This window comes from Sciurus vulgaris (assembly GCF_902686455.1).
Source record: "Sciurus vulgaris genome assembly, chromosome: 3".
NCBI classification, from domain to species: Eukaryota; Metazoa; Chordata; class Mammalia; order Rodentia; family Sciuridae; genus Sciurus; species Sciurus vulgaris.
The window spans coordinates 143,704,531-143,727,095 of NC_136463.1; the positions used below are offsets into that span (position 1 = coordinate 143,704,531).

The 22,565-nt window shown below is 36.6% G+C and overlaps 1 protein-coding gene across 6 annotated transcripts in view; it reads left to right on the forward strand.

Annotated features, from left to right (window-relative positions):
- Positions 1 to 3,280: 3,280 nt before the first annotated feature.
- The window catches only part of INPP1 (inositol polyphosphate-1-phosphatase), a 35,173-nt gene continuing 15,888 nt past the window's right edge, over positions 3,281 to 22,565 (forward strand). For 2 of the 6 annotated variants that reach the window (XM_079135522.1, XM_079135519.1), the window contains exons 1-2: positions 3,281 to 3,486; positions 5,132 to 5,171. The gene's annotated coding sequence lies outside the window, so the exon portion shown is untranslated. Of the gene's footprint in view, positions 3,487 to 5,131; positions 5,172 to 9,354; positions 10,202 to 22,565 lie in introns of those variants that run through there. The other 4 variants (XM_079135523.1, XM_079135521.1, XM_079135524.1 and 1 more) reach the window with 3 other exon arrangements.

Here is a 22,565-nt window from a genome sequence, read left to right on the forward strand (position 1 = left end):
CCATAAATCACTTTTAAATAGTTATTTATTTACACATTTTTTGTCATACCTAATTACTGGTCAATCTGTTTCCCATTTTCTGGACTTGGCAATCTGATCTTTTAAGTTTTTTGAGCTATGAATGGGCCACATTGGATGAAGAGGCCTTGAGACTTAATCATCTGTTTGGATGCTGGAAATATTCATGGGTTCCAAGATTATGGAAGTGTAACAGGCAATGATGGTTTATTTCTTAGGTCATCAATCAATATTCATGCTCATAACAGTGGTTCCAATAGCTGCTATAAAGAGAGGAGCATTAAAAAAGTGGGAAGTTTTTTTTTTTTTTTTTTTTTTTTTTTTAAAGATGGTTTCTATTAGGGGAAATGTGTGTACATGTGTGCAGAAACATTCTAGAGGAATGCAGACTCGAAATGTTAACAGTGGTTATCATTGGGTAGTGGTGGAAATATGTATGACTCACTTCTTATCTAGAGTCATTTCTTTTTCCTATTGTTTTATGTGAGAAGAGATAGCTGTTTTGTAACAAAAATAAATGTGGTATTTTAAAGGAAATAAGGGTGACTACATGTAATCTGCCAAATTTTTCTTTATGGGTAATTCCCCAAATAACTTATGGATATTTTTTTTCTTTCCTATGTGTACTTGATTGCAAATGAGCTGCCAGATGATAACTCAAGGAAGACTGAAATGCTTATCTTTTCTATAAGATAGTCCCTCCAAATCAGATTTCTTAGGGAAAAACTTTAATACTTCACTTGATTTTGATATGTGACATGCTGGGCATGGTGTCTCACACCTGTAATCCCAGTGGCTTGAGAGGCTGAGACAGGAAGATGGCAAGCTCAAGGCCAACCTCAGAAATTTGGTAAGGCCCTTTGCAATTTAGTGAGACCCTGTATCGAAATAAAAAATTTAAAAAAATTAAAAAGGGATGTGATATGCCATATTATTCCTATAATAATTAAAATTAAAACATATATAATACATCTATAACATAAGATTAATACTGACATTCTAAAGACTTTGCATTGTAATTTTAAAGAATATAAGCCTTGGTATACAGTAACAGTATAATGTCTATTTGTAGATTTTTAATAATTTTCATGTTAGTTAACTCATCTTCATTATTAAAAATATGTATATTATGCAGATATAATTTTGAGACTTTCAGTTTAGCAATAAATATTTTAAATTACCACTAAGACAAACCCAAATAAGTAAGTAAACTGACTTGTTCTACCAAGTTTGGTAAGTCTGTTTACAAATTCTGTAATGTTAGCCAGTCCCACAGGGAACTAGGAAAATAAGATCCTCTGTAATAATTATGGCAGTAAGGTCTTCTGTGTTTTCCCTAGACTTATTTGTAGGTGTGTATACACAGCAATAATATGTAAGTAGCATAAAATATTTTTATAGTATGCATATACTTCCCTATGATAAATATTAGATTTCTGAATATTTGCTATTTCTTTGGGGAAGGAGAAATAAAATCAAATAAGTGTTGAAATGATATGCTTTTACTCTCTTGAGAAAGGTTCAAGTTATTTTCAGAATCTCTTTTATTTTGTTCTACTATTTGGTACTTGAAGACTTTCTACTATTCATAATACTACTATATTCTTTTTCCCTACTAAAGTTAAAGGAAGAGGAAAACAGAGAAAATTGTTAATATTAATATTCTGTTTCTGATATTCAGCTGCTGTGCTCAGAAACCCTGGATTGAAACTCTTGCCTCTCAGCCCTAAGTTAAAACAGAAAAATTACTCAACCCACAATACTAATGGTAAATTTTACTTAAATATATATGTGTATATATATATATATATATGTATGTATAATTTCTGCCTGTGTTTAGGAACAAAATAGTCACTTAGAGAAAAAAATGGAAGGCAAGACAGCTATGTTTGATATGTGTTTTTAAGATTCAGAATGGATGGAGTAGGAAATAATTTGCAACTGATAGAAGATTTGTGGTAAATGATAACATCAAAGTTTTTTGTTTTTCAGGTTTTAGGTTTTGTCTTTGATAATGATAAGGAAGAGACAGCTACTTCTGTACACAGATCTCTTTCTAGATCCTGAGTATGTTGAGGTCAGAAACCTCCAGACTCATCTAAAGGGATGGGGATTGGGACCCCGTAGATGGCAGCAGAGAAGTAAGGGGTAACTGGGTATCAGTTTCCTTCTTTCATGGTGTCAAGAAATGGTCTGCAACTTTCACTTAATTCATTGGTCCTCACAGAAACATCTAATGACTGTATTTGTTATTTCCAAGACAAAATTTAACTGCATATATCAAGTAATATATTTAACTTTTTTTTAACCAGTTTGTGGAAAGAGTAAAGGAAGGGGGAAAAATGTGTGAAAGGAGGAAAAACGTTTATGAAGAAAGGAACTATGTAAAGCAAGTTCAAAAATAACAAGTGTGTGTTCTGATTTTCCAATGTTTTCTTTCCATTTATACCAGTTCATTTGTGGAAACTCTAGCTTAAACACACTGAGCAAACATTTCAGTGTCAATATATTAAAAGACTTGCAAGAAAGCATTTAAGATCAAATTGTCAATATGTGTGAAGGCATTTTGAAAATTAAAATTATTTTTAAGTTGTGAGGTGTTAGGAGTAATAGTGCAAGACCCAGATATTTACTATTTCTCCAACAATGACCTGAATAATGAGGCACTTCGGGTCACAAACACATTTAAGAGACAGTGTAATTAGCATATGAGAGGTTACTTCTTGTCTCCTCTTGCCTTTCCAGTTTTTTCTTGGCTTAGGTTTTTACCAGAATGATGTGGTAACAAGAGTTGTGGAGAAGATACGATGATGTGGTATAGGAAAAGAATTTGACTATATGCATTAGACTTTTTAAAAAAGTTTCTTCAAGTTCTGTTTTTAATGCTTAAGAAATGAAATTTGTAATGCACTCACCTCTATGAAATAACTTTATATTCATACTTTCCACAAAATATAAAAAATAGGTTACAAATTATTTACAGTTCTAAAAATGAAACCAAGCAAACCTGTTCAAAGCAAAACATACACAAAAGAATAACCAGTGAGGATTAACAAGTATGCAATATGCTGATTTTATGAACGAAAGTGCATTTGGAAGGATCAAACAATAAGTTCATCTTAAGCGTCATTTGTGGAAAGCTAAAGTAAACTAGAAAATATCCAGGGAAGTTTAAGAATTAAAGGAAATGACTGGTCGATAATATGCGTTAACCTTTGTACTGAACAGCAGAGAACTCTTCACCTAATCAGCAGAGGCTGGGCTTGGTGGATCAGTGAGGTATGTTCAGATGGAGCACAGGGAAAGGCAATCCAACGTCCCTTCCCTGAGTATTTTACTCTCAGGTTCCAGCCATTAAGTCCTTGAGACAGGAAGCAACTCAAATCCTAAGGGTTCATTTACCTCAGAGTTTTAGCATGTACTGTATTTTACATCTGGGGATTCAGTGAGCAACACTTCTGTGTACAGGTAAGTTAGGGGAAGAAGGAGCTTTTATTAAATAACTTCCTTCTATGATTTAATATGCCTCATTATTTAGGTAATAGATGGAGACATAGTAAATATATTTGGGCACTGTACTATTATTCTGAACCTAACAATTAAAAAAAATTAATACTCAAGGCCCAGTGAAACATTTCTAGATAGAGGCCTGTAGTCCTGTGTATTGAAAAGCAACTAAAAATATATCTACTGTGACTTATCCTAGAAATTTATTCTGTTTTTGATATCTCAGCTACTTGTAGCTTCATAGCATATTTGATTCCCTATAGTTATATAGTTTAGAAAACTTGAACTATATTTGGAAAAAAAACTCAGGCTTTTAAGTATTCTATTACAAATATTAAAGATACCTCTAAGTCTTTTTAAAATCATAGATATACTTTGCTTTCATGAGAGTTAGTCATTGTTTTCTAAGATCAAATATGAGAGTTATTTAATCTTTTCTAAGGTTGAATAACTAAGATTGATTTATATTAGTTAATGATTTAAAGGAAACACAAAAATAAGATTGTGCAGTATGGTGTTTGGAATCTCTTACAACTAACTAAACCAATTCAAGCCTGTTCCTTGTTGTAACTCTTTTCTATTAGCTACCTAATATCCTGTGACTGAGTCATTTTTACATAAAAGAGATGCAGGTGGCAAATACTGCAAAACTCATCATGATACAGTAAACTACAACCAAAACCAATTTCAGGTTTACGGCAGCTGATTTCAAGGTATGAGGTGTGGCAGTGGCAAGCAGACAATATTGATCTGTGTGACAATTGGTAATGTCAATATAGAAGAGATGACCAAGTCCAGAAGGGCTAAGAGTTGCTACTGACACTACTGCTATTGACTCTTATTGACAATTGGTTCATGTGCCATTGAAGATCATATTTAATGACATGGTGAAATGCTTATGTGATTGAAGAACCATTTATAAAACAATAGCAGTATTTGTAAAAATAATAGCATATCTACATGCACAGAAGACTAGAAAGTTATACTCCAAAATGTCAATAGTTATAGTGGCATGGAGATTTTGATTTCCTTTTACTTTTTCACATTTTTCCCAACTTTTCTTCATAAAACATTACTTTTATAACAGAAAGTCATCCAAAACAATAAACAAGTTTCACCTGAAAGTATATTTAGAATATTTTTAAAACTGAATTTTAGCATAGTTGCCCTGTTACTATTAAAAAAACTATGCCATTAGCACAGTATTCCAAAGAAGGAAGGATGAAGCAAAATAGAACAAAATTGTGCATAAAAAAAATAATACTTTTGACATCATGGTTGAATGAAAAGGGGATATTTATCCAATAATAAAAATGTCAGGAAAATTAGTGAACTGTTCAGGGATAGGGGATCAGTTTGAGCTCCTCAAAAAATAAAAAAATTCAAGATTACTAAAAACATCAACTTTAATGATCAAATAGTATAAAAAGTAGAGGAAATATAAATGACGATAGATCTCATCTTTGGTTTAAAGGAATTTTCTAAGCATATAAACAAAGAAAATATTCATAAATTGGTATTTTTTGGTGTTGTATATTTACTGATAGCAGTATTTTTTAAAATATTTTTTAGTTGTTGATGGACCTTTATTTTTATTTATTTATAGGCAGTGCTGAGAATCAAACCCAGTGCCTCACATATGGTAGGTGAGTACTCTACCACGAGCCACAACCCTAGTCCCTAAAAGCAGTATTGAAATAGGTAACATCATTCACTGTGACAAGGGCCTCAAAGGATAATTAGTAACATCCAGTCGTTGACCATGGAATCCTAAGAATTCAACCAAAGGAAATACAATAGACACTTGACATTTTTGAAGTATATATCTACTAGCTTCCGGTACTCTCTAAATCTCTGTTTCAAATTGTGTTCTAAGGTCCCCTGGGGTTCTTCAGAGGTTCCCAACCCTGTCTCCTGGAGTAATTTAATTTTTATCTAACTGTATGTTAGACTCTACATAGGAATTTTTTCTTAAAGATTACACTGAAAATATCAAAATGTGAACACCAATGTGATTTCTTTGGTATAAATACAAGTGTTACTTTGAGAAACTCCTGGAGAAGTGAGAAATAATAGTGTTACATTTGCACACTGGCCTCATAGTAGTGATTCAAATTCCTGCTCAGGAAACATGTAAATCATTCTATAATTACCTTGGATGTAAAATCTGAGAATTTCCAGGGCTTGTTGCAATAAGGAATAAAAGATTTGTGTTCTGTGATTATCAACAGAGTTCCTTAATATATGTCAGCTTGTCATAACAGGAACTGACTTCCACTCAGATGTTTCAACCAAAGAGATTTTATTGTACAGACTATTTACAGAAGTTATACTAGGTTTAAGGTTAGTGTTGGAGGAAAGGAACCAAGGGTCATGGAGTACTCAGGCACTTGCAAGAGTAAGAAACTGTTAGGCCTAAGCTGAAGGTCTAAGGGTAGGAAATTACATTGGCAGAGCCCAGTAGAAGCTGGGAATTCAGGGAGGGTAGGATGGGAGAAGAGGTATAAATCTAGTTCATTTCTCACTAGGAGCAGGGCCTGTCCTTAGAAGTTCAAAACCTTCCAGAATCCCTCCAGAAGCAGGGAAAGAGATGAGAAGCAAACTTTCTCCTTTTCTATCCTTTAATCTTCTGTGGTATCTCTCACTGGTGTCGCCCATCAGTGAAAACCAGCTGGTAAGAGAGCCCAGAGGAAATAGTTTATGAAAGTTTGTCTTTTATAGGCACAGAGTCTAGCACAGAGGGACAGGTGGATCCAGCACAGAGCAAGTGAAGAATAATCAACATACTTTTAATAGCAGAGTATTTGGAATTCCAATGCCCAATAACAGAGAAAAGATTAACTAGATGATGGTATTCTGCAACCATTCTGCAATTAAGTAAATAATGGTGCTCAAAAGACCATTATATAGGGCTGGGAGATAGCTCAGTTGGTAGAGTGCTTGCCTTGTAAGCACTAAGGCCCTGGGTTCAATCTCCAGTACCACACACACAAAAAAAAGACCATTATATAATCAGGGAGCACAGAAGAGAGCAACTAGCTTCATCCGGAGGAGTGAATTTGGGAAAGATGTACTCAAATTGACACCTGATGTGCTTTGTTGTCCCATGAGCAAACTTTCTTGTAGTTTTGCTTGTTATAAAAACAATGTGCATTCACTAGGGGAAACACACATGCAGAACCAAAAGCTAAATAGTATGTATATGTTTCCATTCCTCTTCCCAGACCACTGCAAACATCTTAATGTGTTTCTATCTTTCCAGGTCTTTTTTCTACACATATATACACATGATTATTTTGTATTGGGATATCATAAATACTCTTGTATACTGTAATTTTCACTTAACAAATCATAAATACTATTTCACATAACAGATACCATTCTGCAACATTTTAAAATTGCAAAACCTTGTCCAAACTGTCTCTTTATATCTGATTTTAACAACTACATAAATATTCAGACATTTAGTTTACTTTCTCTTGTGGCTGTTACCAAATACATGTGACAAACTTTCCTGTAGGCTACTCTTTGCACATACTACTTCCCTCAGGGTGATTTCAAGCCACTACTTATTTTTCTACAGCTCTCAAACTAATAGCTTTTACATTTTTAGATTGTTTTTTAGAAGCAAATGTGTGAAAGAAAAAAAGAGACAAATGTAGCCTTCAAAATTTAAAATATTTACTATCCAACCTTTTATAGAAAATGTTTGCAAACCTCTGTTATAGAGTATTTCTGTATTAGAAATTCCCAGAAATGTAATTTTTTTTAGTCAAAGGGTGTGAATATTTTTGAGGCTTTTTAACTACATTCTGCCAAACTGCCCTCAGAATGTTTGAGCTGATTTACACACTTCTCAGTAATGCATGAGCCTGGTTATTTGCCACACATCCTGCCCCTGGGGTTGCTGGCTCAATTCACTAGCTGTGAGTATTGTGTTATTCTCAGCCAAGTTGATGGTACATCATTTGAAGTTCTCACTTCCCTTTAAAATACTTCACCATTATTCATATTTTTCTTTCATGATTAACTGATTTACATTTTTGTCCATTTTTCTTGGAATAGTATATTTTTATTTTGCTTATATGCTCTCTTTGTTTAATAAAGATGTTATTTCCTTATTCATATATATTACATATCTTGATAATTTTTATTTGTCCTTTAATTTTGTTCTATCGATGTTTTAGATGAAAGAAATTAAAAGTTGAATAGTCAACTCTGTCCTTTTCCTTTGTAATTTCAATATTTGCTGTACTTGGAGATTAAAGCAATTCACTTGTATATTCTCCTTGCCCTTTTAAGATTTTTTAAAGAATTTAAATCTTTCAATCTTGTTCAAATTTAGTACCTCAAAAAAAAGGTTTTAAAGGGATAAGTAGGTAATATTATGTGAGTCCTGGAGTCAAATTGCTGGGTTCAGATTTAGCTTCACCACATACCACATATTTGAGTGAATTACTTAACCTCTCTAAGTCTTAGTTTTCTTGTTTATAAAATGGAGATAACAATACGTACCATAGGATTGTTGTAAAAATTAACAGCTATAAAACACATCAAGCATTTAGCATAGTGCCAGTAGTACTTACTATAGCAGCAAGAAAATGCTCCAGGCAAAAGCAATAACATATATAAATGTGCAAAGGTATGGAATCAATTTGTGGGTTTAGGAAACTAGATGTGTTATGGTAAAATGGGGTATGAAATGTGAGGGGTAGGATGGACAGATGGGAGGAGGCAATGGGCCTTGAATGCCATGTCCATAGAAGCTTGTTTTTTGTTTTCATTTTGTTTGTTTGTTCTTTGAAATAGAGATTCTTGCTTAAGTGGCATAGTCTGGACTGGAACTTGCTATCCTCCTGTGTAAGCCTGCTAATTAACTGAGATTACAGGCATGTGTCACTGTGCCTGGGAAAGAGTTTGATACAACCAGAGATGGGGAGAGAGGCAATGACGGCTTTTAAATGAGCAAGAAACTGCATTGAGACTTATGGTATAGAATAATCACTGTGGTAGCCAGGTGAGAAATCAACTAGATTCATATCCCTCTCTTCCACACTCCCCTGCCCAAATTCCTACCCCTCCTTACTTCTAAATATGGTGCTTAGACTATTTCTTGATTTTGCCATCAGGGATATAATTATGAGGCTAATTAATAAACGGTACCTACAGATCCCTAAGAGATGCATTTGAGAGAGAAAGTATAATCAACTGAATCTGCTAGTGAGTGAAAGCTGAGGAGTGGGTGGATGAGAGAGAATCTGTCTCAAATTAGAGACCACAGGAGCAGGCTGGGAACAGAGCGATGAGTGATTTGAGAGGTGTAAGGTTTTAAGTACCATTTTCTGAAGTATGTCAGCATTGTCCTAGGCTCTCGTCTGATGGTTCCTGACTGTTCTGAGAACCACGTGGTGACAACATAGTGAGATGGTCTTGAGTGGTTGGGAAAATGTAGAAAAGAAAACGTGCCAGCTACAATTTTAAAACAGATTCCCCATTTTTGTCATGGACTGAGTTACAGGTATATGGATGCTGGTCTTCTCAGCCCTCCAGGTGGAAGGGCCTAGGTACCTCCTGCAAAAGCAATCTCTTCTAAATGACCCATTTGGGACTTTGCAATATTTTCCTTTCCTACTTGTCTCATGAAGTATAAGCAACTGCTTTAGGAAGTTCAATGCACTCAGAAACATCAACTTGTGGGCCAGGCTATGTGAGACCCCTGCTACTCAAAAGTCTTACGTTGCCCTTTTAAAATTTCTACCCTTGTCCCCCATTCCTATACCCACCTACCATTCAAAAGCCTTCTTAAAATACTCTGACTACCACAGTTTAAAGGATTGAAGCATGAGTTCCCTACCCACGATACTTTTAGTATTGGTGGCCCAGGGCCCACACCTCACGAAGCACGCGCCCAGAAGAGATTGCTATGGCTTGAAGAACATCCAAATCATCCTGACATTGCTATTAGAACAATGAACCCAAATACCATGCGCAGGACGTCCGTCTTCACAGCTGCCAACCCATCTGTCAAATCCATTATCCCCCAACAGTACGAATGAATGAAGGAGGAAGATTTTAAAAGTAAATTTGTGGGCGGTTACATGGAAAAAACAGACCCCGAGTTCTTTTCTTCCTGGCCCTCCCATTCGAATTAACGCGCTCCACTTATGACGTGGTGGACGCCCGGGTTTGGCAGGCATGGGATGCCCTCGCCCTCCGCACAAGCCTGAAGGCGTCACCGCGCCTTTCCACGCCACGGTTCCAGGGGAAACGAGGGGGCGGCGACCTGGCGGATGCTGAGCACAGCGATCCCAGGCCAAGCGAGGCAGCGACGCCCTGGCTTAACCCTCCCTTCGCGTGACCTCCGCCGTCCTCCCCGCCCCTCGTCCTCCAGCTGAGCCTGCGGCCGGACGCCTGGCGCCCCTCTCCTAGCCTCCCGCGCCACCTCCTCCTCCCCCGGAGCATTTTCCTCCTCCTCCTTTTCTCCTCCCCCGCCTCTTCCGTTTCTCAAGAGAAAGGCTGTAGCCTCCTTCTCGGCTCCTCATCCCCGGCTTAGGTAAGACGTTTTCCTCCTTACGCCACCCATTCCCCCGTGTCCCCGCGCCACCATCTCCCTCCTCCTGGGATCTGGGTCCGGGGTTGGCTGAGCGGCGCGTTCCCTCGCCTCTGCGGAGGGTAGGTGAGTCAATCTGGGTTGGGAGAACTCCTTGCCTATGCGGCCCTGGCCTGTGAGGTCCTCTGTCCCTGCAGCGAGGCTGCCCCCGGCCTGGCGCTGCCCACCCAGGCAATGCCGCTGCAGCAGCCGGGCGGAGGAGCTCGCGGGGCCCTCAGTTCTGCTGTAGCGACCCGCAAGTAATCAGGGACGGCAATGCAGAGTAACAAGCGACTTGAATTTTTTTAATTCAATCGTTAACATTTCTAGGTCGAATAAGCTGCTTTAGCCGATTTGACAGTTGTGGAGAGCACCAGCCGGGTTCAACAGGTAGATGGCATAACTGTCAAGCACCCCTTGGTTTCAGCGTGCGCTTTTCAGAGATGCTTCTAAGTGCTGATAGCTGTTGGCTGCCTCTCCTGACCTACTTGATCAGTGTAAAATAAACATGATGGGACTATATTTAGAAAAATCTTTACCTCCTTGCTTTTAATTCTTTCTGCATTTTGAGAGGGTTTTGTGAGACGCAGTTGGTTGGTATGGACAGAGCGTAGGTGAAAAAAGTTAAACTGGTTTGGCCTAATCGTGTAGATGGTTATTAGACACAAGAAAATCCCTTCATTATTTAGTACACCCATGAAAAACACTTATAAACAATCACAGTGTGTTTCATGGAGACTTCCAATTTTAAAGCTAGTTATGAGGTGTTGAACAAGCAGAAGTTTGCCCACTTGAAGAGCATAGTGGATTATGGCTGTGTGAACAGACCACTTAAGTGCATCCCGTACGATGAATAAAACATATTTTGGCCCTTTCCCTTTAATTCCTAGTTTTAAAACCAAAGGCTTTGCTCAGCCTGATAATAATATAAATGATGAAAATAATCCTGTCAACTACTATTGATTAATGGATTAGCTAAGTGATCTCATTCTGAACTTTTAAAATATCCCTATAAGGAGAAAAATAAAGACAATAGAAGAGAACTTTTTTTCCCATGCAGGTATTTTTGCAATCTTATTTAGAACGTACTTTAAGTTTCTGAGAATTTTTATGCTACTTTTGAAATTAATTCTTAGTCATCAGGATTACATGTATATAAGTTACACTTTTGCACAGAATAAACTCTCTTCAAACTTTTGAATTAAACCACTACCTGCTTATTACAAATTTAAATTGTAACAATATTCGTGGTAACACTTTTTTAAAAAAGTTAATTTCTTATTTGGTGTAGAAGGCATTTGAAACAAGTTATAAATAGTGATTCATCATATAGGCATTTCCCTTTCTATATCTAGCTCTAAAACAATTAGAAAATGTCTTATTCTATTTCATGTTTTACAGACATTGCTTAAAAGATAATTAAGTTATATAAAGTGATCAATATAAACAAACATCTTCATTTTTAAGGGTGGGGATGGCATATATGAGAACTTTTTCCAGATGTAAGTCCTTATTAATGTCCTTGTTAAAATACTTTGAATCTTGTAATGAAGCTAACAGAACTCTCCCTGTTGATGTTTCTGTTTGGCTTAGAGTTTGGACATAAAAATTGGCTTCCCATCTCCCACAATTAGTGTAGTGTTTCCCAAATTTGCCTGAGTTTTAAAATTACTCAGGATTGTGGGCAAGTGAGGGGGTGGGGTTTAAAAAGATTCCCAGGTTGCAGCTTGGTACTTCCTGATTCAGAATTTCTAAGGGAAAAAGGATACTTACACTAAGCAGAGATGATAACATTTTAAAAGGGTTTTTTTTTTTTTTGTTTTTTTTTTTAAGGCAGATTTGGAAAGCAGGTGGAAACGACTGTTGCTGGAATGAGCAGTTGACAAAACCTATTAAGACTCCTATATATAAAATATTCTTAAATGAAAGATGATTTTATTAATATATCACTAATTTAGGAAATCTCATACTTTTATATCCTTTTGTAGTTAAGCCTCTGGTGGTTGAGTTTTGTAAACATATTTTTGTATGTTTAGTTTCCTTTACATGGAATGCAGTGTTAGTTCAAGTTGTCATGTTCTAAGAACATTGTATTAATGAATATTTAATACAGATTACTATGACTTGTAATCCACAGGAAAATAAATTATTGTGCCTGCTAATTTCTTCCATATAACAAATTTATTTGTCAGCTCTTATGTGTTCCTGATTAAATATAGGGAAGGCAAGTGTGCAACTTTAAGTAACTTATTTGTAGCTTTTATTAAAATGATTCCCAATATATAAAACAAAACAAAACAAAACAAATCTCTTGGCCATAAGACAATAGTCAGTTATACATAAAAACAAATTAACAAAATAGAGTATTAAACATCTATAAACATCTGATTTGTTGAGATTAATTGCCACAATGGAAAACATCAGAATTTATTTCCCTTTCTTTTCTTCCCCTTTGCCTTCCTTTTTTTTTTTTTTTTTGTTTGTTTTGTTTTCCCTTTTTTGAGAGGGTGGTTATTAGTTTTAATCTTAATCATCTAAATTTTTAAAATCTCCTAAATTATCCAAGTTTAAATTAATTTAAATATTTGCTAATTTTACCAACAGATATTTAAACATGTACCTTTGGTGACAACAGTAAGTTTCCCTCAATGCAAATGAGGTTACAATTAACACCGAAGGATTTAAATTCAAGTGAACACAGGAAATTGTTCTTCTGATACTGCTCTAGGAAAACAGATCTACGTTAAAGTGATGCCCTAATTTTTCATTACTAGTAGATTTTTTAAGTGAAGATTTGATCTTCAAATTTCCAGAAAACCCCTCTAGATAATTCCTCCTTGGAATTTGCAAGAATTCTATATAATCCCAGTTTGATCTGGGAATAATTGAAAGTATGCATTTAAAATATGATTGTAAGCCTCATGAATAGCAAAGGATGGGGGGAAATAAAAATAAGAATAAGATCAAGAAAGTTAAATATTAACCAGTTTATATATTTATTTATGGTTGCAGAATCAGCCAGAATGCAAGAGTATTTAGTATACTTACATATTACTGGGACTTTAAGGAGCCATGTATATCTTTTTTTTTTTTTTTTTTTGGTGACTGATTTTATTTTTTTTTTTTTATTTTTTTTTTTATTTTTTATTTTTTTTTATTGTAAACAAATGGGATACATGTTGTTTCTCTGTTTGTACATGGCGTAAAGGCATACCATTTGTGTAATCATAAATTTACATAGAGCAATGTTGTTTGATTCATTCTGTTATTTTTTCCCTTCCCCCCACCCCTCCCACCCCTCTTTACCCTCTATACAGTACTTCCTTCCTCCATACTTGCCCCCCTCCCTAACCCTAACTCTAACCCTTCCCTCCCCCCCATTATGTGTCATCCTCCACTTATCAGCGATATCATTCGTCCTTTGGCTTTTTGAGATCGGCCTATCTCACTTAGCATGATATTCTCCAATTTCATCCATTTGCCTGCAAATGTCATAATTTTGTCATTCTTTATGGCTGAGTAATATTCCATTGTATATATATACCACAGTTTCTTTATCCACTCATCAATTGAAGGGCATCTAGGTTGGTTCCACAGTCTGGCTATTGTGAATTGAGCAGCTATGAACATTGATGTGGCTGTATTTCTGTAGTATGCAGATTTTAAGTCCTTTGGGTATAGGCCAAGGAGTGGGATAGCTGGGTCAAATGGTGGTTCCATTCCAAGTTTTCTAAGGAATCTCCACACTGCTTTCCATAGTGGCTGCACTAATTTGCAGCCCCACCAGCAATGTATGAGTGTACCTTTCTCCCCACATCCTCGCCAACACCTGTTGTTGCTCGTATTCTTGATAATCGCCATTCTAATTGGGGTGAGATGGAATCTTAGGGTGGTTTTGATTTGCATTTCTCTTATTACTAGAGATGTTGAACATTTTTCCATATGTTTGTTGATTGCTTGTAGATCTTCTTCTGTGAAGTGTCTATTCATTTCCTTAGCCCATTTGTTGACTGGACTATTTGAATTCTTGGAGTAGAGTTTTTTGAGTTCTTTATAGATTCTGGAGATTAGTGCTCTATCTGAAGTATGATTGGCAAAGATATTCTCCCACTCTGTAGGCTCTTTCTTCGCATTGCTGATAGTTTCCTTTGCTGAGAGAAAGCTTTTTAGTTTGAATCTATCCCAGTGGTTGATTCTAGCTTTTATTTCTTGTGCTATGGGAGTCCTGTTAAGGAAGTCTGATCCTAGACCAACAAGGTGAAGATTTGGACCTACTTTTTCTTCTATAATCTGCAGGGTCTCTGGTCTGATTCCGAGGTCCTTAATCCATTTTGAGTTTCGTTTCGTGCATGGTGAGAGATATGGGTTTAGTTTCATTCTGTTGCATATGGATTTCCAATTCTCCCAGCACCATTTGTTGAAGAGGCTATCTTTTCTCCATTGCATATTTTTGGCCCCTTTGTCTAGTATGAGAAAATTGTATTTATTTGGGTTTGTGTCCGTGTCCTCTATTCTGTACCATTGATCTACCTTTCTATTTTGGTACCAATACCATGCCGTTTTTGTTACTATTGCTTTGTAGTAGAGTTGAAGATCTGGTATTGCAATACCCCCTGTTTCACTCTTCCTGCTAAGGATTGCTTTAGCTATTCTGGGTTTCTTATTCTTCCAGATGAATTTCATAATTGCTTGCTCTATTTCTGTAAGGTACACAATTGGGATTTTAATTGGAATTGCATTGAATTTGTATAGCACTTTAGGTAGTATGGCCATTTTGACAATATTTTTTATCAGTTCATGTTCCTTTAAAGGCAAATGTTACATTTGATATTCTATATTGCTCTAATCAACATTTTGTAAACATCTGTTAAAGATAAACATTTTATTTTTTCAGAAAATAGAAGACTAAATAGAATGCTGGGAGAGATTTGAAGCCCATAAATGGCACATAATCTGTGACCTCTGTTTTCTTGCTTTAACATTCTGGGGATATGTTTTAAGTCTAGTTATTTTTCATTGCAGATGTAAATAATAATCATCTTCTGGAAAGTTCTGCAAAAAACTGAACTTGGGGCTGGAGAGATAGCTCAGTTGGTAAAGTGCTTGCCTTATAAGCACAGGGCCCCGGGTTTGAGCCCCAGCACTACAAAAAAAAAAAATAAATAAATAAATAAATAAATAAAAATTAAAAACTGGACTCATGTTTTCTAATAGTTTTAATACTAAAATTTGCATAATAAATAATCCTTTATAGATTAATTTTGGTTTGAGAAAATCCCTTTAAATATGTTTATCTTTAATGGAATGAAAATCAGTCAATTGATAGAACTCCCACTGTGTGTCATGGAGAGATGGAATGTGTACCTGCAGGCACTCACAGCAGCAGAATGAGCCTTGATGCCCCGGGTGGTGACTTAGTGGGAGCATTAGATCCTCTCATGATGTTTATTAACCCCTTCATCCACACCCAAACCACTGTGGTAAACATACAGTCTAAGTATTAAAAACAGTGTGCTTGTGGCACAAAATCAGCATCAAGACAAATAGTGCCACCTTTCTTTCAACCTAATTTTCATACCTCTAACCATAACCTTTTTTTCATTCAATTAACAAATATTTATTATGCTCTTATTAGGTAGATGAGAAATGTCAAATGCTTTTGAAATGTGCATTTCCTTGAACCTGTAATTTTTTTCTATAAAATATATACTATATTAAATTTACCATTTTAGCCTTTTTTTTTTTTTTTTTTTTCTTGTGGTGCTGGGGATTGAACCCAGGGCTTTGCACATGCTAGGCAAGTGCTCTACCACTGAGCCACACCCCCACCGCCTAACCATTTACTGGTGCACAATTCAGCAACACTAAGTATATTCACATTGTTGTGCTGTCCTCACCAGAGTCTACCTCCAGAACTTTTTCATCATTCCAGACTAAGACAGTATACTCATTAAATAGCAGCTCTCCGTTACCCTCGCCTCCCAGTCAGGTAACTACTATTGTACTTTCTATCTTTGTGAATGTGAGTATTCGGAGTACCTCATATGGAACTGGAATCATGCAATATTTGTACTTTTGAGGCTGGCTTATTTTACTTAGCATGGTATCTTCAAGGTTCATCCAAGTTGTCACATTATCAGAATTTCATTCCTTTTTGAGAATGAATAATATTCCCCACCTTCTTTTCTATGAAAAGTAGATATAAAAAAACAGGGAAGTTTTTAAGTGGAATAGACCACTGGAATCGTTCTATCCAACTGTCTTCTCTTCCTTTTTTATATTTGCAAAGTATAAAATATTTAATAATTAAAATTTAATGATAAATTAATCTTAGTGAACAAATTAATTAAAATATTTTATTAGTTTTTATGTATAACTGACCATTATGGCCAAGGTTCACTTTGGGGGGGAGGGTTGAGGAGTCATTTTTAAAAAATGTATAAATAAGTTTACTCAAATTGTAAGCTTGTCTTCCATAAGTTTAATCAGGAACACAGAAGAGCTGACAAGTAGATTTGTTATATAAAATTGTCAGGCACAATATTATATTTTTCTGTGGATTACAATGTAATGTGGATTACATTATAACCTGCATTAAACATTCATTAATACAAATGTTCTTAGAATGTGACAAAACTTGAATTAACATTTCATACAAGTTCCCCAAAGCCTAGGTCACATGGCCAAGGTTATACAATCAGTAGATGAAGGACAAAGCAGAACCTAAGAACCAGCTCACCTGCCACGTAAACAAGAGTTTTTTGTACCACACACTCCTCTGCCTCTATAGACAATAAAAGGCATATGTTAAATGAGTTGGTACATCTAGGAATTGTTGTAAGAGTTTAGAAGGAAAGATAAATTGACCTGGGAGTCTTTCTTAAAGACCTAGAAAGTTACATTCAGAAAGAAACATTCAAATTGACTTGAAGATTGATCAAAACTATAAATTATATTCTACTGGAAGAAGTTCTTTCTACAAGGAATACATCTTTTCTTTTGTTTTCCTGCCTTAAATTATCTTTAAAAAATATTTTCTATAGTTAACAAAGTTATCCTGAGTCTACTTTTATTTTTCATATTCTATTCTATTTCAGATTTCATTTACAACACCACAGTTATTCTAAAAACATCTGTTAGCATACAAAAGTTTAAGGGTATAGTTGAAATAGAGCAGATAGAAAAAGACCTAAATGAACAAAGTTTCTGGGTAGAAAATGTTCCTAACTATGGAAAAGAAAAGGGAAAAAAAGGATCACTATCAGTTTAAAACTATTTCTAAATGGAATACTTTTTCATAATTTTCAAGTAAGTTCTGGAAAGTCTTTGAAATGCCTCATTTTCCCAAGTGTTTTGCTAATGTAGAAGAGTCATTATGTAGACCAACTCGCTCCCCAGCCACCCAGCATTTAATCTCTGTTACAAAAAGCAGGGTAAGTCGACTCGGCCTAAGGGCAAGGCTGTCCTAGTTGTAGTAGTCATAGGAGTCCCTGTTCTGCATCTAAGTAACCAGTGATGGACAGGGTGAACTCACTGTCACACCTGGTGTCCTTAAGTTTATAAAAATCAGCTGAGGGACTTTTTAAACCCAGGTTTATTGAAACAGTATCTACAGGGGAAAAATGCAAAAATCTATATTTTTAATGTGTCCCAATTAATTCTCAATCTTACTTATTTGGAAAATACTACTTTAGCACAATCTCCCATTTAGAAATTTCCAGAACAATATTTGAGAACATCAGTTATCTCTGTGTAGCCTATTGCTTTGAGCAGCCTCAGTGAGCAAAAATGTTGGCTAGTAGTCCATTAGTAACCTCAACAAAGCTAGAGTGAGTTAAACTAACCAGGTTAGAAATGGTATGTGCCTTATTTTGAAGGTTAGGGAGGAGGGAGTGAGAAATGTTAAGTAGATGTCTATTCTAATTAAACCAAACTAAACTCACTCTTTTAGATGATTTAATTAACTGAATTACTCTTGTCAAGGATAAGTCACCTCTAGATGACACAGTTTAATTTCAGAATCTGATTCAGTGCTCAAAAAATGGAATTCCATTGCTATCATCCAGATACAGCTGTGGTTTGTTTTTAAAAATGAATATGGAATATACATAGTCTTTAATGTAAACAAATATGGGCCCATGTGCTTAATAGCACTTGGGTAATGCTGATAAGGTCCAAATACAGTAAAAATTATGACAAAGATAAAATCTGTATTTACAAAGCTAAGAGGAAATATATCAGCTGGCATTAATTGAACACCTCTGAAATATGTGTTAAGAGGCCTAAGAAACCACACATGTTTAGGTCTCTTGCCAGAGAATAGATAAGTAAAACAGTGTATTGTGTTATGGTGAGCCGGAATAGAGATTTGGCCTATCTCTGGTCTCCCATGATCCAGGAGCCCAAGAGGGAGGAGTCCGGAATGGTGTTCCTAGAGGAGCCAACAATTGAACTGATTCTCCTCCTTCCACACATACATTAAACACACATGCATGCACGCATGTACACACACACACACACACACACACACACATACACTTCTGTTGAGTTAGAAATGCATACTTGAAAGTATAGAATTTCTTAGAATTCTATAATTCTACGAATTCACTCAAAGTCAGCCCACCCACTCAGATTCAGAGCATTACCAGGGCCTGAAAGTCCCTTTTGCATCCCCCCAGCAATAACCCTCTTTACTTTCCACCATAGTGACATCTAACACCATGAGCTAATTTGCCTGTTTTTGAACTCTGAATAAATCATACAGCACAGTATATATCTTTCATATCTGAATTCTTTCAGAACAGTGTGCCTTCGTGAGATGCATGCATGTTGTTGCCTTATTGCAGGGTTCATTAATTTTCAGTTCTGTATAGATGTGATTATGCTACAGTTTATTTCATTAGTTATTTATGGTTACTTGGGCTATTATCAGTGTTAGATTATTAGAATAATTCTGCTCATAAATACCCTTGAATGTCTCTTATGTACACTTGCATGAACTTCTGTTGGGTATATATGTACAAAGGAAATTCCTGGATCATAGATTATATTTGCATTCAGCAAATTACAAATGGTTTTCCAAAATGGTTATACCAATTTCATACCAGCACTAAGTAGTCCCATTGCTCTGTATCATCACCAAGCCTTGGAAATTTCAGTGTTTTTAATTTTAACTATTCTATTGGTTAAGTGGGGGTATCCTGTTGAGATTTGAAGCAGCATTTTCCTCATTACTAATAAAGTAGGCTGCCTGTTCATATGTTCATTGACTTTTTGGATACCCTCTTTAAGGCAGTACCTATTTAAGCTTCTTGCCCTGAAACTGATTCTGAGAGCATAGGTGACCATTAGGTAGAGAAAGCAAGAGGAAAGACACCAACCAGAGGGGATAGCAAGTGCAAATATATATAGTATTCTCAGAGCAGGAGAGAAAGTGGGTAGAAAATGGAAAATCAGCTGTGAAAAGAGAATACTTAATCGAGACTAGGAAGTAATGATGACAACTCAACCCACATCAGGGTAAAATAACACCAAAAAGTACAGGTGGCCCATACTATAAGACTCCCTGGCTTCTGAGAAACATTTGACAGTTAAGTATCTGACAGTTGAACAAAGCTCATACACTGGAAGGACAGTTTAGTTTCCACTGAACTCAAGGGTAGCATTGAATGCTTGTCATCCCATTTCCCTCTGTCCTAGGTAACCCGTGGGCAGATGAGCAGTCATAGGGCTATCAGAGGAGGTGACTGTTAGTAAGCTGTACAACAAATTGAGGCCTACTCTGTCTTTGGGGCCTGCTTCTGTTCCCATCCCTTTTGCCATGACAGCCTCTGGTTTTTACTCCCTGAAGGTAAAGTATGGAACAAAGGAGAGGTAGAATGAAATGTTTCCCCTACCTACGTGCGTGACTTTGTTAGGGTTACATGTACAAGGGACATTTCTGAATCATAGCAATTCAAACTCAATAGAGCACTAGTCACAACTAGAATGTGTCCACCTAGGAGACTCCTAAACAGCTGAGCCTCCTTGAGAGAGGTCAGGACAAACAGCTTCCTGTAAGACATGTATGTACTTTGTGGAAGCCAGGCCTTTTGCCCCAGCAGCCATGGCTGTTAGGCAGGGCCATGCACAGCTTAGAGGATGAGAGAAAAAACCGAATTCAGGATAGGAATGGGTGTGGGGGCAGGGGCAGTGCAAAACTGTGGGCTCTATAGAAAGAAATGTTGGCTCATCTGCTGGAAGAAGGGAATGTCAACAGAAATGCTTTGATTCACTTGCCACACATTAGGGAGCAGTCCATTTTGTGGGGCCTTTATCTCTGTGTCACATTTCTGTCACTTTAGACAACAAAAAGGCACAAACAGTTCACAGAATAGACTCCCTGGGCCCTACAATCCTCACAAAATCCCCTGACAAAATATACCCCTGACAGAAAAGTGTCTCCCCGCAGATGGTCTGCTGTGAAGCTAGAGTAGTCCCCCAGCCTCCAAGAGCCAAAGTTTCCACCCAGATGCCCCCAAGGCAAAGCAGTGGGGTCTGGCCTACATAAAGGAACCTCATTCAGGGTTATTCATAGAATTACAAGTAGTTCCCAGGCTTTTGATTTAATAGATTAGTACATTTTCAGAAGAGATTTCAGTGACCTATAAAAACTTGAAACCTCATATTTTCTCAAGTAAGGACATGTGACTATGTTTTTTGTGAGGTTGTGTTTAATTGTCATAGCTATCCTTTATTATCTACAATGTGCAAGCCTGTGCGATGGGTGCCTTTCCAGAGATTTCTCATTAGATCTTCGTGACATCACTGCATGGTACTATCTTCATATTACCGTGAAGAGAGGCTCAGAGAAACGAAGTAAACTTCATGAAAAATCATTTCAAAGATAATTTCCACATAAGTGCAGGTAGGGGCAGAACTAGGTCTTGAACCAGGTCTACTTGAACCTTTATCTTCCCCACTGTGTTATCACTTCTGAAATATGCATCACCTCTTCAGATAAGATGTTCTCTCTTTCTCTCCCTCTCCTCGTCTCTCACACTCTCCTTTTCTCCCTCTCCCCCCCCCCCCCCCCCCTCCTCTCCCTTATGGTGTTAGGGATCCAACCCAGGGCCTATGCATGGTAGATAAGCACTCTACCACTGAGTTACTCTCCTAATCCCCAGATATGATTTTTGTTTTTTGGTTTTTTGGCAGTACTAGGGATTGAACCCAGAGTTCATGCATGCTAGGCAAGCACTCCCTACCCCTGAGTGCTTTTTTTTTTTTTCTTTTTTGAGATAAGGTCTTACTAAGTTGCCCAAGTTGGCCTCGAACTTGCAATCCTCCTGCCTCAGCCTTCCAAGCAGCTGGGGTTAGAGATGTGCACCACTGTGCCCAGCCCCGGGTGTGACTTTTAAACCTCTTGATGTTCCAGTGAGATGATAGAATAGCTACAAATTAAAGTTGAATTTTATCTTTGTAGACAGAATTTGATTTTTTCCTGATCTGCTTTTTTTCTCCAACTTTCATTTTAATTTCTCCAACTACTGTGAAAATAACACAAAAACTAGAGACTAACCCTGATATTGTGACACAATCTAATATTAACATATCGATATACATTTAGTGAGAGATGGTGAAGGATGAAAATTCTTTAAGCCTATTTTGCTGAAATGTGACTGAAAATAGGATCAAGGCTTATGAGAGAAGTCATTTCAGCACTCACTGCATCGTGCAGTACTTGGCTGTTAAAGTGAAGAGCTTTGGGAAGGTTTACCTCACAGAATTAAACTGTTGACCACATAATTGGGGAAGAAAACTCTATCTGATTTTTATATTATTTGACAATAACACACAAAAAAAGAAAGGAATAGATTGTGTTGGCATTGGCTAAAATCATTAAGGCCTCCCTCCCTGTCAGGAGAGGGATTGCAAGGTGAATTGTATTCCTCTGACATTCCTACCCTGAAGTCCTGACAGCACACAGGAGGGTATGCACAGGTTATATGTAAATACTATGCCATTTTATTTAAGGGACTTGAGCGTGCATATATTTTGGTATTTGCAGGAATCCTAGACCCAGTTCCCCAAAGATACCAAGAAATGAGTGTATTTGGAGAAAGAAACTTTAAAGACTACATGAGGTCACATGGGTGGACCCTAATCCAATCTGACTTGGATCCTTATAAGAACAGGGAGTGACCAGAGATTCATGCCAATAGAGGAAAGATTGGGTGTGAATGCAATAAGAAGAAGCTGTCTGCAAGCCGAGGAGAAACTTGGGAGAAACCAGAACTGTTAACACCTTGATCTTGGACTTTCAGTCTCCAGAACTGTGAAAAAAATAAATCTGTTCCTTAAGTTCCCCTTAGCCCCCTACCACTATTGTATGCAGATGGTTAAGAGAAACATCAGTGGAACTGATGAATGAACTTTTACTACTTGGTAGGGTACTTTACAGTGAGTTTTA